Source organism: Macrotis lagotis, chromosome X (genome assembly GCF_037893015.1).
Source record: "Macrotis lagotis isolate mMagLag1 chromosome X, bilby.v1.9.chrom.fasta, whole genome shotgun sequence".
Lineage (NCBI taxonomy): Eukaryota > Metazoa > Chordata > Mammalia > Peramelemorphia > Peramelidae > Macrotis > Macrotis lagotis.
The window spans coordinates 599,830,104-599,847,665 of record NC_133666.1 but is presented as its reverse complement, the minus strand read 5'-3'; the positions used below and the strand labels follow the sequence as shown (position 1 = coordinate 599,847,665).

Genomic DNA, 17,562 nt, shown 5'->3' with positions numbered 1-17,562 from the left:
TCTTTAGAAAAGGCTTCAATTTAATTCAATATAAATCCATTTTTATTTAATCCAAACAAGTTATATTATGTGCTAGCCCATCTAGTGGGGTCATGTGCCTGTGCCTAACCCTAACCATCTTCAAAGAAGAGATGTGAAGATAAATGAGATATGGTCTCTCTGTCCTCATACATGAGGTCATACAATCTAGTGTGGGGGTTATAGTATGTAATGGAACATAATAATGTTTTTCCTTCATTCTTGAAGAAGACCATGACAACAGGGAGGTGATGCCATGATAACCCCTGAATTGGATTTGAGTGAGGGGTTGATCATCCAGAATTCATTCTTAAAAGCAATATTGCTATTACGGTATACAATGTTCTCTTGGTTCTGCTTATTTCATCCTTCATCATTTTTTTGCAAGTCTTTCTATAATGGAACATGATAAAGACATAAAGGAGAGAAAGTACTATTTATTAACATATTAGACTTATAAGCAACATAAAGGCGAGGACTTTTTAAAAAATTATCAGTATCTGCCCCATACAGAGCCTTGCCTACAGTTTGAATTTAAATTGTACTGTTGTTAAGTCATTTCATTTGTGTCTAACTCTGAGATCCTTTTAATATTTTCTTGTCAATGAGGGATTGGCCATTTTCTTCTCCAGCTAAGTTTACCAATGAGGAACTGAAGCAATTAGAGTTAAGTGACTTGCTCAGGGTTACGCAACTGCTAATTTTTGAGATCACATTTGAACTCAGGTCCTTCTGGCTCTATCTACTTTGCCACCTAACTGTCTCTTAATTATATTATCTGAATTTAAATTGAATTACCTATTTTCACTCTAAAGGGATAAAGGAAGGCTATTTAGAGAAGGTGGTAATTGAACTGAGTTTTCAACAGGTTTTATAGAAAAGGTAGAATTAAAAATGGATTTTAGGGTTAATATTTTGAGAGATGTGTCTTCAGAGGAGAAGAAATTCTGGAGGGGAGTTTATGAATGAACAAAGCCATGGATATAGAAAAGTCTGAGATGTGTGCATTTGGGTGGAAGATGAGGGGAAGAATAAAATAGCCTGGTTTAAGTAGAAATGTAGATCCTGAGAGACCTACTATGGACAATGCCAGACACATCCAGAGCACAGCATACTATGCTTAATTTCTAAAAACTTTTTTTGTGTTTTTCCTTTCTTTCTCCCGGCTTTTTCTTTTCTTGTAATTCTAATTATTCTTTTACAACATGACTAATATGGAAATATGTTAAACACAATTAATTGTACATTAAAACTTTTACCAGATTGTTCACAGACATGGGGTGGAGGGGGAGAAAGGAAGGTGGTAGAACAATGTGGAACTCACAAACTTGCAAATGGATGAATGTTGAAAACTATCTTTGTATGTAATTGGAAAAATAAAATAAAATTTCAATAAAAAAACAGAAAACCAAAACAAAACAAAAACATTGTGTAGGAAAATAGTGAAATATAAAACTGAAAAAAGTAGTATGGCATTAAATTATAGAGGGATTTGAATGTCAGGTCAGACTTTATTATAGGCAATGGAAAGAATTATTGAGGTTTGTTGAGTAGGGAGTTACATGATCAAAACTGTACTTTATGAAGATTTATTTACTTGTATGACTATAGGTAAGGTACTTAATGCCTCTGGGTCCCAGTTTCCTTATTTGTAAAATGAATATATCAGACTAAGTAGCTTCTAGAGGCCCTTACAATTCTATGTTTATTTTGTCTTTGTACTCCTAGTATCTAGCTTAGTACTTGTATAGCAGGTGTTCAAGAAAAATGTTGCTTGAAACTATCAAATAATAAGATAAGTCTCCAGCTCAAGAATATTTGAAATATGTCCAACAATAAGTGTATAGAAAGGTTGACAAAATTATAAACATATTCATAGTAGACCTTGATTTGTCTCTAAAACACCCGCGTATTAAATAAGGTTAAGGTTTAAGTATCAGGTCTAGCATCCGAATCCAAGTTGTCTGACTCCAAATCCACAAGTCTTTCTACAATCCACTCTACTGTGTTTGTTAATCACCAACAATTTGCAATGTACTGTGCTAAATTCTGGGGTTACATAGAGCAACCATATAGTCCCTGTCCATAAGAAACTTCTGGTCTGATGGGTGTGGGAGTGTGGTATGTACAAGAGAATAGTTTGAAGTTGAGGCAAAAGGAGGAATCCAGACAGAGTGTGCTAGGAAAAATTGAGAAGAGAGAAATAACTCTATGTGGTGGGAGGGAAGAAGGTGATATTGAAGCTATACTTTTTGAAAATAAAGGATTTTTTAAAAAAAGCTTGGGGGATTGCATGTGAGGATGAGCAGAAGTGGAAACAGGAAGGGGACCATAGAACCATAGATTGAGAACTAGGAGAGGTCTGGGAAATTATCTTGCTCAACTGCTTGATTTTAAAGAGGAGGTGAGAACCAGAGAAAGGTCAATTTTCTAATGCCCTCCTACCCTTTTAACCTCTCTTGCCCATAATTCATCCATGCAATTCGTTTTAGGTAGGGCACTCTCTTAGTTACTCTTCATTGATGATATCTTCCTTCAGCTTAAGACTTGCATCATTCACAAATTTTCTCAGTCCCAGCATCAAGGATCAAGCCATTCTAATGTCATTGACCCTTCCCATTTTTCTTTCTCCAAGTCCATTGGAATCCTCATTAATAAGACTGATGATGGTAACAGGAATAACCACTACCAGATAAACTAAAATTATTCTATCATTCCTTTTCTAGGTGTTATAGTCTTGGGACCTCCTTACATTTCCAATCTTTTTATACTCTATTCCTTTCCATGAATTCTGTGATCCAATACTATTGGCCTATTTGCTGTTTCTCCTCCAGGATGTACCATATCCTGCCCACCTTGTGTCGGCTAAACCCCTGTGCCCAGATTGGTCTCCTCTCTAATCTCCTACTCACAAACTCCTCTAACACTCAGCTCAATGTTCACTTCCTCCAAGAACATCTCCTAGTGTCCCCATCAGAATCCAGGGCCAGCATCCTCTCAGGGTTATCCTCCTTCTATTTTGTATTTACCTTATATGTTCTGATTTATTTTTGTTATTGTCTTCCTTCCATCCCTATTAGTATGTAAACTTCTTGAGATCAGGGATGATTTTTACTTTTTCTTTGACTCTTCAGCATTTAGCATGTTGCCTAACATATAGAAAATATTAATAATAAATGCTTGTTGATTAATTGGGGCATATTATTTGACCTTTGTTATATTTTACATTGTACTGCAATAAATAGATTTTCCCACCATAATTGCTAGTTATAATTAAAAATAATTTTTCAGACTTGTGATTTTATCTGTAATGGGAACTCTTGGCATGGAATCTCCCTCTATCTATTCAATATGGCAACTACCTAAAATTTAGTCTTGGGAAGAACTATTTGAGGTCAGACATGGAAATGAACATCTGTAGACTTTGCTTGTGGGGAGGCTGGGTCCATAGCTCATTTGAACTCTGGAATTTTGATCTGTCATAGAACTGAAGCTGATCAGGTGTCTGAACTAAAGTTTGGTACCAGTAAGTGCCCTGGATCAGGGGACCATCAGGCAGCTTATGGAGAAGTAAACTGACCCAGGTTGTAAAGGGAGCAGTTAAAGCTTCTGTGCCAGTCAGCCCTTAAGTAACTATTGTATTTTTCAATCTGAGTGAGATAGACCCAGTGGATAAGAGGAAAAGAAAGGGGAGGAAGGGGAAGGACAGGGGAAAAAGAAACTTGGCCTTGAGTATTGAGAGATTAAAAAATAGTAGTAATAGCCAGCCTTATATAGTATTTACTATGTGCTAGACTATATTCTCATTTTCTCTCTCTCTGTATATGTATATGCATGTACGATATATAAAAACTTTACAATTATTATCTCAACCCTAAGAGGTAGGTGCTATTATGGTCCTCATTTTGCTAATGAGGAAACTGAGGCAAATAGAAGTTAAGTGACTTGCCCAGGTTCACACAGTTAGCCTGTGTCCGAGGCTGTATTTCAGCTCAGGTCTTCAGAACTCCAAGTCCAGTGCTCTATCCATTGTGTCACTAACTGCCCAAATAACTTGTCTATGGTCACTCAGCTAGTATGAATCAGAGGAAGGACTTAAAATAGAAACTTTTAAACTTTATGACCAATCTTTAGTCTACTACCTTTATTTTCTTTTTTTTTTAGATTTTTTTTGCAAGACATTGGGATTAAGTGACTTGCCCAAGGTAACACAGCTAGGCAATTATTAAGTGACTGAGGTCAAATTTGAACTCAGGTCCTCCTGACTCCAGGACCAGAGTTCCATTCACTGCACCATCTAGCTGCCCCCTACCACCTTCATTTTCAAAGGACACGAGCTCAGAGGGCTGAATCTACCTCCCAGAACAACTCAGAAAATCCTATGAACTGGCTGTCTTTTCTTTCCCATCAAGATATGTGTGTGTGTGTGTGTGTGTGTGTGTGTGTGCAATGTACACACACACACACACACACATACACACACATATGATTTCCTTACAAATAGGAATCTAGTCCATTCCAAGAATTGCCTTTCTCCCTCTCCCCAATCTCTGGGACAGGGTTCTATGCTTAAGGGGGAACTTTCAATTTGGCATTGTATGACAACCTGTACAAAAGTTTCCACTTCTTAAATGTAGAAATAGTCTTCCTGCTTTTATTTTGACTTCTTAAATAATGAGTAGAGTTTCAGAATGACTTGCAGTATGAAAACCCAATGTATGCTTTGCTGCTTCAGTCTGAGAATAGCAGACCTGGATACTCAGAAATGAGCTAGATGTAATATAATCCCTCCCTAAATGAACTATCAGCATTGTCTGCCTCTTTAATGAGCATTACCTAGTCAAATTTGTGTGAGTTGTTTGTGTACAAGCCTTATCTTTTCTGTCATACTATAAGGTACATGAGAGCAAAGGACATTCTTATTTATCTTTGCATCTTTTCAGCCCCAACCCTTGCTACCATTGCTATCCACCTATTCCACATACTTCATTTTACTCAAAAGAAACTGTGTCTAGAAAGGTTATACAAGTTACTATGGTGATAGAGTGAGAATTTTGAACTTATTTTCTGCTACCAAGGAATTAATGGCATTATGGTTGCTCCTTGCTATAATTTATTTTCTAACATTCTGCAGTATAAGGTCCCTCCTAGCTCTTATATTCTATGATCTTTGCTTCTATGGGCTATATATAACGATCAGGATGATGGAGACATAATTAGTCTTTTTCTTTAAAAAAAAAAACTTCTAAGATAATTTAGTTTTTGAATTGACAGGGAAGGGATCCTGATAGGGCTAATTAAGCTAATATTCAATGAATGTTGAATAAGCTGGAAGTTAGGAGGCCTGAGATCTACAATTCACTCTTCCACTAGTTAGCTGTGTGACCTAAAGCAAGTTTCTGCCTATCTCTGGGCAGGTGGGACAAGATGATGTTTAAGGTTTCTTTTAGTTCTAATATTATGGATAGAGCAATGGCCCTTGAGTCAAGAGGATCTGGGTCCAAAACAAGTCAAATTTGATGCTTTCTAACTATATGACTTTGGACAAGTCACTTAATCCTGATTGGCTCACATCCAGAGCCATCTCCAGCTGTCCTGATTCATATCTGACCACTGGACCCAGATGACTCTGGAGGAAGAAGTGAGTCTGGTGACTGAGCAAAGCACCCCCTCACTCAAATGCAATTTATGTGCTTGTTATAGCATCACCTACCCAATGTCAATGGTCTTCTGCCACAGTCTAGGATCTGTCCCACTGTCAGATTCTCTAGCCTTGAAAATAATCTGGCTCAACTCCCATCAGCCTCAGTTCACCTGTTCATAAGATGCAGCAACTGCTTCCTAATGTTCCAGGGAAGGCAGATCACGAAACATTTTTCCTAAAATGTACTGACACCACTACTATCTAAACAACTTCAGAAGGAACAAAGGGCGAGTCATCTGAGACAGCTGTCTTGGAGATGAAGTTTCTGACCAGTGTTTTAAACCTTCTCTAATAAAAGTTTAAAGCAATAGAGAAGATCCCCAAAGTTAAGGGGATCTAGGGTTTTAGCCTGGCTTAAGCCACTCCTTAGCAGGAGGACTGCAAGGGTATTGTCAAATTGGGAAACTGAGAAAACAGAATTGCCGGCTGCAAGCTGCTACCTCACTCATTTCGCTCCCAGTTTGATCTGTCTTGGGGACTCTGCAAGGGTGCCTTTTATTTTTACTATTTCAGTATTTACTGTAACAAGTTAATGCCATTTTGATTATCCACATGGCAGACTCCTATCTGGATTCCAGCTGGTCAACTTCTCTTCCAAAGAGTTGCTATAAATGCCTGTCTTTTCCCATGTCCTTTTAGAGAGAAGACGCAAAAGTTGCATGTGGTTGCTAAAAACAGGAACCCAGGCTTCTGCAAACACATCAAACCTTCCCTATTTCTAGCAGAGGAAGTATGCGGCCTGTTTGGCAACTGCCGTTCTACTTGATAGCATGAGCTTCATAACACTCACCAGGGCCCCCTCACCACGGCCGTCATTCAGCTGGGGAAGCGGCAGCTGATGGAGATTGAATGACAAGCGGCCTGGTGGCTAGGGATGCTTGGAGCTCATGCCAAGACGGGAAGCATGCTCACTGTCTAAAGGTAACCTTCCACTTACTTGGGCACAAAGAATGGGGAGTGGGGTGGACCCCCTTTTCCAGGCCTGGTGTGGGGTGGAGTGGCTATGGCTCTGTCTCCTGGGAGAGCCACACAAGGGTTGTTCCAGGACAGGACAGTGAATGTGAAAGCAGACAGGAAATAGAAAAGTCGATCTAGGCTTCAGGACGGCTTCATTTTCATCAAAATGCAAGAACTGGAGTAATGGACTGCAGAGATCAACTAGTTCAACTCACTCATTCGACACGCGGGGTCCCCAAAGACCCGAGGATGAAGTGATAAGATCATGTAGCATGATCCATTAGCTAGGGTGCTAGTCTTGGAGGCAGGAAGTCCCAGGTTTAAAATCTATCTTGGACATTTCCTAGCTGTGTGACCCTGAGCCAGTCATTTAACCTCTCCTGTCCTTCAGTTTACCCATCTATGCAATGAGGGAGTCTGACCTGATGACCTTTAGGGACCTTTCAGCTTTAAACTTATATTCTAGATTCGAACTCAGGAAAACGAATCTTTTTGATTCCATGGTTCTATCCAAAGTATCCCTACATGCCTCAGTCCAACTATAGGGTGTCTATTAATGAATTTCTCAGAACTGACTGTGGGCTAGGTACTAGCTCTGCCACCAACTCATAGAGAGAGACCTCAGGCATGTAATTTTCCATCCATGGGCCTCAATTTCCTCATTTGTAAAGTGAGATTAACCTGTATGATCTTTAGAGGTTGGGGAGTCTCTCCTATCTTTAAAAACCTATATTCTAATATTTTATGTTCTAAGTCTCCTCCATTTTGACATTTAACTTATTCTAATGATCACTTGTTCTAATGATCTAATGCTTTCACTTGTTGTAATCATCAATTTCTAGTGCTTTAGGACACGGGTTGAGTCCAAGTTTCTTTAGTAATAGGGAGAAAGAGTTGAGGATTATGACCAGAATATAGGTAACAAGAAAGGGTGAGGAGATGTCTGAGAGGGAGCAGAGGACAGCATATTGGTTTCTTCCCTTATTTCTAGTCAGCTTTTTAAAACATCTTATCTTTATTCTTTCATTCATCCACAAAACAATAACAATAATAATAACAAAACATCAATAATACTAATAATAGCTAAAATTTATATAGTGCTTCCTATGTTGTTCCAGATACTGTGCCAAGCACATTACAAATAATATCTCATTTGGTCTTCACAACTAACCTGGGAGATAGGTGCTGATTATTATCATTTTATAGTTAAGGATACTGAGGCATTCAACAGTTGTGACTTGACTAGGGGTCACACAACTAGCAAGTATCTGAGACCAGATCTGAACTCAAGTCTTTCTGACTCTAGGCTCAGCACTCTATTCATAAGGCTATCTATCTATCTATCTATCTATCTATCTATCTATCTATCTATCTATCTATCTGTCTGTCTGTCTGTCTGTCTGTCTATCCATCCATCCACCCACTTATCCACCTATCATTTTATCTATCTTTCTATCTTTATCCATCTGTTTCTTTATATATATTAATAATATATATATATTTATGTCCACTTTCCTGCTTCGGTAAATAGAATATGGTGACTTCACTGACTCTTCCTTCATGAGGGAGAATAGAATGATGTGTTAGGCTGACCATTCATAAAATCTTAATGCTAGAAGATAGCTGACAATTCAGCTAGTCTGATCCTCTGCCCAGGATGAAGCTTTAATTATGATTCTGTGGTACTGTAAATAGAATAGTTATAGAAGGTTATTTTGAAAGTTACACTTTTCTTTTTTTAAATATCTCATTTATTTGAGGGAGTGGGATGGCATGATAGCACAGACGAAAACACAATGGATTTAGGCTCAAAAGATGTGGGTGTGAGTCCTTGCTCTTGACTTTCAGGTGTATGACTATGGGCCAGTTAATTCACTCCTCTGAGTATCAGTTTCTTCAACTATAAAATGAACAGGTTGAACTAGTTGATAAAGAATTGGGACTTAGAAACAGGAAGAATTGGGCTTAAATCCTGTTATTTACTAGCTACGTGACCTTGGATAAATCATTGATTTTTTTGGTTTCTGCATCTGGACAAAGAAGGAGTTAGATTCAATGATTTCTAAGGATCTCTTCAACTCTAAAGCTATAATCTTATGATCCTATGACTTGATGAAGACATCTATGTAGCACAGTAAATAAAATACCAGATTTGGAGTAAGGAAAACTAGTTTCTTCATCAATAAAATGAGCTGGGAAACTATCCCAGTATTTTTCCCAAATGGGGTGATGAAGTGTTGGATAGGACTGAAACAATTGGATGACAATAACAACAACAACAAACAATGATTTGATGACTTTAGAAATCAATGTTGTTCTAGCTCCAATGGATGATATCCCATTTCTTACATCAAATGGAGTGCATAAAAAACTGACTAATTTTGATTCATCTTAATTTAGATCCAATTAATTGAAACTTCCCAAGGTAATTTCCCCCTCCTAGAAACCCCTTTTTAAAAGGAGTAATACAGTACAATGTAAGATACCAATTTGTATCTACATAAAAACAAAACAAAAGTTTCAAGATCAAGCTCCTAGGAAACTAGCATGAAACTATTCCTTGATAGAGGCAAAAATTAATCTTTTTCCTTTTCTATGTTTTTGAAACCTTATCACAGCATCATGAAATTCCCAGAATTGGAAACTACTCCTAGAGATCACCAAGTCTGTTTCATGTCTGAACATAACACTTCTAACAACACACATGAAAAGTGGTTATTTGTTCCCCCAAAAAATTAGTAACGAGAACTCACTACACCCTGGGGCAGTTGGTTCCTTTTTGGGGCAGTTCTAATTGCTAGTGAGGTTTTTCCTTACATTAACCTAAATTTACCCATTAGGAGAATATTTAAGAATCAAGTTGTAAGTCAAATCTCAGCTGAGGTCATCTCACTTACAATCCAAGAAACTTATTTAAGGGAATAATACTTTTGAATGACCTATATTACATATTTTTTTACAAATTCTAAGCTTTGTGTTTTATCCATTAGGTAGAGCATACTTTCATCCTGGGGAAATTAAGGGGGAAAAAGAAATTTTTAGCAATATCTATTGCAATCCAGTAATATTTCATGAGAAACTTTTTTGTGGAAGTTATTGATGTATTCTGAACAAGAAGAAAATCCTTTAAAATAACATAAAGAAAAAACAAGTTAAAACCACTCTGTCTCTTTGGTGTTATTAAACTTATAATTAGACAATAATTAAATATATAGATAACAATAAAAAATAAAGTAAGCATACAACAAACATAATAAAACATATGAATATAAACAATAGCCATGTAAATACATATTAAAAATAGACCATAATTCAGTTAGATGGATTCTGAATTGGTTGAATAGCCAGGCCTAGAGACTAGTCACTGAAAATTCTCTATTAGCTTAGAATACTTCCAGAAGAGTGTTCAGATTTTTAACAAGAATATGGATACAGGCATAGATGACATGTCTGGTAAATTTGTAAATGACACAAAAGTGGGAAGGAATAGCTAACATGTTGAATGGCAATGTCAAGATCCAGAAAAATCTTATATAGGAATATTAAGTCAAATAGAATGTAATCTAACCTGAAGGGTGAATTTAATAGGGATAAATGCTTAGTCTTATAGTTGGGTTCAAAAAATTCAGTTTTATAACTATAAGATTAGGGAAGAGGAAAGGCTAGACAACAGTTCTTTTTTATGCTTAATAGTATTTCATTTTTTTCCTATTATATGGAACATATTTTTGTAAGGTTTTGCTTTTTGTAAGGTTTTGATTTTCAAATTTTTCTCCTCTTTCTTCCCTTAATTTCCCAAATACACCAGGTAATCTGATATAGATAATACATATACAATCATGTTAAATATATAAGGAAATATGTTGTCATGGACAACAGTTCTTTTTGAAGGGATTTGAGGGTCCTAATGAATGGCAAACTTAACAGAAGGCAAACGTGTGATATGGAAGTCAATAAAGCTAGAGTACTTCATAATTAAGTAAGAGATACTATGTCTAGGATGGGGGGGTTGATGGTTCTTCAGAACTATGCTCTTATCAAATCACACCTGAATATTTTGTTTAGTTCTGAGTATTACATTTTATCAAAGACTTTTGACAAGCTAAAGAATGTCAGAGGTGGACAACCAGGATAGTGGAGGGCCTGGAGTTCATGTTTTATATGTTTTGGTTCACGAAACTGGGGCTATGTAACTTAAGAACCACCTCCAGATAACTGGAGGATTATTCAGGATTGGACTTGTGATTGGCTTCAAAGGAAAAAACTAAGACCAATGGATAGAAGCTATTAAATGACAGTATTAGCCTTGATGGAAATTTCTTAACCCTTAAAAGTAGAATGGTCTGCCTTTAGGAAGTAATGGGTCTCCTTGTACTAGAGATCTTCACAGCAAAGTCCAATGAGCCCTGGTGTATTATACCATAATACGGTTTCTATTCATGTGGAGACTGAATTCTGAGGTTCTTTTAGACTCTGAGAGTCTTATTTCAATTACTATCTACATTAAGAAGTTTTAAACAGGACCAGTGAGACTATAAAACCTGTGATGTGGTCACTCCTTGAGTTTTTCCAGAAACCATGTACATCTGGAGAAAGCAAATTGCAATATCAAAAGTTGTAGATGAATGTCATTAAGTTTACATATTTTATTTAAGTTTTATATATGAATAGAAAAATAGACTGTATTTAGAGTTAAAACATTCATATTTTTTAAAATTAATAGACTCCCCAGGTAGAACAGGATAGGACTTCAGTGACCCTCTTGTACAAAACCTCATTTTATTGAAGAGGAAACTTTCCAGTAAGGTGAAGTCAAATTTTAAACAATTCTACAGATTCATGTGTGTATTTAAAGGTTTTTGTAAATGTTATTAATGGTTTTAGATCTTAATTTTAAAATGTTAAAGATTATTGTTTGTATACATGCTTAAGCATATTAGAGCTAGGAACAACTTTAAAGGTCATCTAGCCTTCTTTATTATACAGAGGATGGAACTGAGATGGGGACAGGGAAGAGGGTAACCACAGCCACCCAGAGTCAGGAATAGAACCCCATCTCCTAATTCCAGTTCAGAGCTTTTCCCACTATACCTCACTATCCAATATATGAGAAAATATGCTCTCAGGTATCATAAACAGTGAATGATAGAGGAATTAAAATAAAGAGAAAAATAGCTTTTGGATAATATGATGATTTAATAGAACAAAGAACAGACTAAGAACACTGATGATTAGACTTATAAAAATATTACAAAATGAACTGCTAAAACGTAAAACAGAACACAGCACATAGAATCTTAGAGGCAGAAAAGTCTTAGGATAGATTGTTAGAACACAGAATGTTCTGATGGGTAACATATCCTAAGTTGTATAGAACCTTAGAACAGAGAATGTGAGAGCATCAATTAGTCAGATTGAAAAGAGTTTAGAAATTTTAGGAAGGTTCTCCAGTGGATAGATGAATATACTGAATGACCTGGCCAAGGTCACAGAGTTATTTAAGTATCAGAAACAGAAATGAAATTTGACTCTTTTCCCTCCAGTTCCAGTCTAGATTTCTAGTTCATCTCAAAAAGGGCGAAGTTGGTGTGCCATGTGGAAGATCACTAGGGGTCTTTGAAGAACATACAAAGGAGTTGGGAAGCAGTGGGATATGGCATTTCTCTGTATCCATTCTCTTTCATCTATCCCCATTCCACTTCAGAAAGATTTTTTAATTTCCCCTAATAGAATTTAGTGAAACAACTATAAATCAGGAAAGGGATGTTCATGCTATACTATGTCAATTCTTGATCAATACCCCTAAACAGGGATAGTCTTATAGTCCCTTTGTTTGAATACTTCCAGCAATGGGGAAACCTGCTATTTTTCAAGACAGTATATACCATCAAAATTTTAGAAATGTCTTAATATTGAGCTAAAAATTCATTTCAGCACTTGGTGGTGTAGTGTTTGATTTGGAGTCAGGCAGATCTGAATTCAAATCTAATCCCATTACTTACTAGATGTACTACATAACCCAGTTTAACTCATTCTTTATCTTTAAAATTGGAATAATAATACTAGTATGTAGCCCCCAGGGGTGTTGTGAGGATCAAAAAATGTGGTAAAGCACATAGTAAGCAATATATAAATGTTAGATATTATTATTATTATCATTATTATCTAGTTCCCTAAAGTCATTAGTCATAGTACTGACCTCTAGAATAACACAGACTTTGCCAATTCCATCTTTTACATCAGTAATCTTAAACACTTTTGATCACATACCCCTTTAAGTAAAATATCTTTGAGCACAAATACTATATATATATATATATACATATACAATATTCAGTTGTTTATTCATTATATACATGTATTGCTTTACTAATAGGAACATACATATATATATTATATATATATATATGTATATATATATATATATATATATATATATAGTGAAACACCCCAAAATAGAAAACTTAAATAAAGATTAAAATGTGTTTGATCTTGGTTGGTTGATTGGTTGTTGTCTTTTGTTACTGAAGAGAACCAAAATGATATCACTATGTTAGAGTCAAATTATAGTATGTTTGACTGTAACTGAACAGACCAATATAAACTCAGCATACTCTACCACAGGGTGGGCACAAATAGATCATGTGATTATTTTGAGGTAGATTTTCTAAATTTGCACATCTTTAGTTTCTTTTGCGTGTTTGATTCTAGAGAATAGGGAGTCATTGGAATGACTTGATCAGATTTGATCTTTAGGAAGACCAATTTGATAGGCGTGTGATGTATTGATTGGAGAGGGGTGTGAATTGTATAGAGAGATCAATTAGGAAGCTACTGAGATAGTGCAGGCTAAAGGTGATGAGGACCTGAACTTGGGTGGTGACTGTGGGAGCAATGGAAATCAATGGGGAAGATGTGAAGGTAGAAATGACAAGACAATGTTCTATCCTCCCTGTGACCTCCAATATAAGAATGTTTGAGAAAAGTTATGAACAAATTCTTCACAACTTGGATGTAGCCTTCTTATGAAAGTTAATTCAGAGGAAATTAATAAAAGTAGAAGAAGATAGTGGAATTCAGGAAGAACAGAAATAGAATGTCCTATTTTTGTGTTTCAGATGAGCTCACACTCTCTCATAGTCTTTACTAGCCTCCTTACTTCCCTTCCTCCTTACCCGATGAGCTGGAAGGTGCTCTCTCTCATGAATATATTCTAACTTTTATTACAATTACTTTCTGTCCATTTCTCTTACTAGAGTATAAACTACTTGAAGGAATGCTTCCAACAGTGGCAAATAAAAAAATGTTTGTCAAATGAATTAATGATGTCAGTAGGAAGACATTTTCCTCTTTTATAATAGCTAGCATTTCTGTAATGCTTTACAGACATCTCATTTGATCCTCATAACAACCCTATTGCTTTTTTTGCTCACCTTTTATAGATAAAGAAACCATGAGTCAAAGATAAGTGATTTGCCAGGATTACAAAGTGAAAGTCTAAGGCAATAGAAGTTTTTCTGATTCCAAGTTCAGAATCCTGATAGTCTACCTACCTATCTTTAAGTCCATTTAGAATTTCCCATCAGTTCTAGGAGCTCCTGACTTCTCTCCCATAATCTGCCCCAACTAGAGTCACATTGATGCCAGATAGGCGCAAAACAGACTGCATTCTCTTCAAAGTCTCCATGTACTCTATTTAGTACATAAGTTCCAAGAGCAGCATGTTGCATATTCAGTTAATCAACAAGCATTTTCTGAGCATTTGTGTAGCAAATGGTGGAAATTCAAAGAAATTCAAAACAATTGCTACCCTCAAGGAACTTTCATTCTATTCAAAGAGACAAAATGGATCCATTTTATATGTTCAAAAAAATAGGCTAATAAACATTGGGAGATCCTTAAGAAATATTGTTGTCTTCAGAGTATTAAGGCATAGACCTGATCCTCTCCTAAAGGATCTTATGTTCTAATCAGTTTAATAAGAGAAAAATGAACATTTCTGTGTCTTCTAATTGCATTTTTTCCCAAGAGGGTCCACTGGAGGCTATGATGGGAAGCTAGGTGGTAAAATGAATAAAATACTGGACTGGAGTCAGGAAGACTCATCTTCCTGAGTTCAAATCCAGTCTTATTAGCTATGTGACTCTGGACAAGTTACTTAACCCTATTTGACTGAGTTTTTTGATCTGTAAAATGAGATGGAGAAGGAAATGACAAACCATTTCAGTATCTTTGCCAAGAAAACCTTAAATGGGGTCATGAAGAGTCAGACAAGAGTGAAATGACTAAACATTTGAGGCTATGATAAGACAGGTCCTGAAATCATTTTTATGAGAAACCTGAATCAGAGATTTGAGCATGTGAATGCCAGAAGAGGCTTGAGAAGTCATTTAATATAACACCTCATTTTACATAAATGAAACTGAAGACAGGAGTTGTGAAGTAACTTGTCTGACATCACCCAAGTCACTTTCTAGCTGTGTGACTTTGGACAAGTCATTTAACCCTGATTGTTGTGCATCCAGGGCCATCTCAGTCATTCTGATTCAATGTGACCACTGGATCCAGATGATTGGGAGATGAAAGTGAGTGGTAATTTAGGACAGCACCCTTTCAAAATGAATTCACATGCATGTCATGGTTTCACCTCCCTTAAGTCATAAACAAACAAATAAATAAATAAATAGATAGATAAATAGATAAATAAATAAATAATAAATAAGTAACACAAGTAGGGTTTGAGGTCAGATCTCTTCACTTAAAATTCATCATTTCTTTCATACTGTCAATCCATTAGAGATTCACATTCTCAGAACAGAAGAACTCCATTTTGTTTCTTTTCACTACTTTGTGGTTGTTGTTGATGGTGGCATAAGGTAGGGGAAGGATCTAATCAAAGTAGGGAACCTCCAGTGTGGAAATTTCTTCTACTTGTAAAGATGGATTCTCCCTGACTTAAAAGTCTTAGAGACTTGCCTAGAACAGTTCTAGCTCTTGGAACTTATGTAATAGAGCACATGGAGACTTTTTGAAGAGAATGCAGTCTGTTTTGCACTTATCTGGCATCAATGTGACTCTAGTTGGGGTAGATTATGGGAGAGAAGTCAGGAGCTCCTAGAATTGATGGGAAAATCTAAATGGACTTAAAGATAGGTAGGTAGACTGTCAGATAGGATTCTGAACTTGGAATCAGAAAAACTTCTATTGCTTTAGACTTTCACTTTGTAATCCTGGCAAGTCACTTAGCTTTGACTCATGGTTTCTTTATCTATAAAAGGTGAGCAAAATGTAATAGGGTTGTTATGAGGATCAAATGAGATGTCTGTAAAGCATTATAGAAATGCTAGCTATTATAAAAGAGGAAAATGTCTTCCAGGTCTTCTTGAATCCAAAGTAACCTATTCATCAAATCATAATTGCTCTTATCATTCCTATATGCAGTAATAATAGCTAACATTTACATATTATATATGTATATTATACACACATATATATGTATATTATACATATATACACATGTATATTATGCATACATATATGCATATGTATATTATACATACATATTATATGTCTATATATAGTCCTTTAAACATAACAGATATTGGATAGATGTTTGCTGGTATCATTGGATATAAATGCAATAGCACTTTAACCATATACTCCATGAGGGCAGAAGTTGTGCCAAATCTTTAATCTAAAATATCTCAGAATCTATCACAGTATCACACATCTGGTAACTCTTATAGATACATATTGGCCAACTGGGTGAACACCCTAAGAAAAAATTAAATTTTTTTCTTTTTGAACCATTCTAGTATCTTTCAGAGAACTAAGATCAGATTCTCCATGATGAAATTTTTGAGTGATTTATGTCACCTTGACAAAATATCACAAAAGGGCTAAGGTGGGAGATAATGGTACAAGAAGTATAAGTCAGTCTTTGGGGGGGGGGTTCCTGATGCTGAGAGTCTTTGCTTTTTCCCATTCCTTTTTGTAGTTCTGCTCTCAGTTTTCCAGGGTCAGTGACCCAGCTGGTCTTTCCTCCTTATTCCCTCTCCTTTTACTGTGCTGATATATATACATATATATATATATATCAGGACTCAGATTCACATCCTGACTGGGCCATAGAACAAGATGAAATTAGACAGGTCATTAATGTCTCCAAGGGGTCTCATATTCATCATCAACCCCAGAAGGTGGCAATCTTTGCCCTATCTACCTGCCAGGATCATTGCAGGGTTAAAATGCTTTCCCTTCTGCCTTTGGTCTCTTGAGTTCCTAGTTTATTTTAAGGCCACCTCCTATGGGAAACATTTCCTAATCCTGCATCTGAATCATCAGTGTTTTCTACTGCTTGTTGATTACTTTGTAATACAAATGTGAATATATGTATATATATATATATATATATATATATATATATATATATATACACCTAAATTTATATCTACATATACCTAAATACATATACACACAAACACACACACACACACACATATATATATACATACCTACATATATGCATGTATATATATATATGTTGCCTATAACCCCAGTAGACTGAACTCCTCAAGCGTAGGTATTATTGCATTTAGTTTCTATAGGAGCTACTTAATAAATACTTTTCATTGTTAAATAAAGCATGTGAAAATACTTTGTAGCTAAAAGTACTGCAACATTTAAGGTACTAATTTGGTAATTCCTAATAGGCATTAATGAATCTCATAAATGAATTAATGAATGACATTAATTAATCAGTCAGCTAGGTGGCTGAGTGGATAAAGAATGAGACCTGAAGTCTGGAAGATTCATCTTCCTGATTCAAATCTGGCCTCAGATGTTTATTAACTCTGTGACCCTGAACAAGTACTTAACCCCAT

At 35.9% G+C, this 17,562-nt stretch overlaps 2 protein-coding genes across 2 annotated transcripts in view; one reads left to right on the top strand and one right to left on the bottom strand.

Annotated features, from left to right (window-relative positions):
• Nucleotides 1-17,562, bottom strand: part of TG (thyroglobulin) — a 369,651-nt gene that overhangs the window by 85,906 nt on the left and 266,183 nt on the right. The window lies entirely within an intron of this gene.
• Nucleotides 6,357-17,562, top strand: part of SLA (Src like adaptor) — a 53,116-nt gene continuing 41,910 nt past the window's right edge. The window contains exon 1 of the mRNA XM_074202481.1: nucleotides 6,357-6,643. The gene's annotated coding sequence lies outside the window, so the exon portion shown is untranslated. The remainder of the gene's footprint in view (nucleotides 6,644-17,562) is intronic.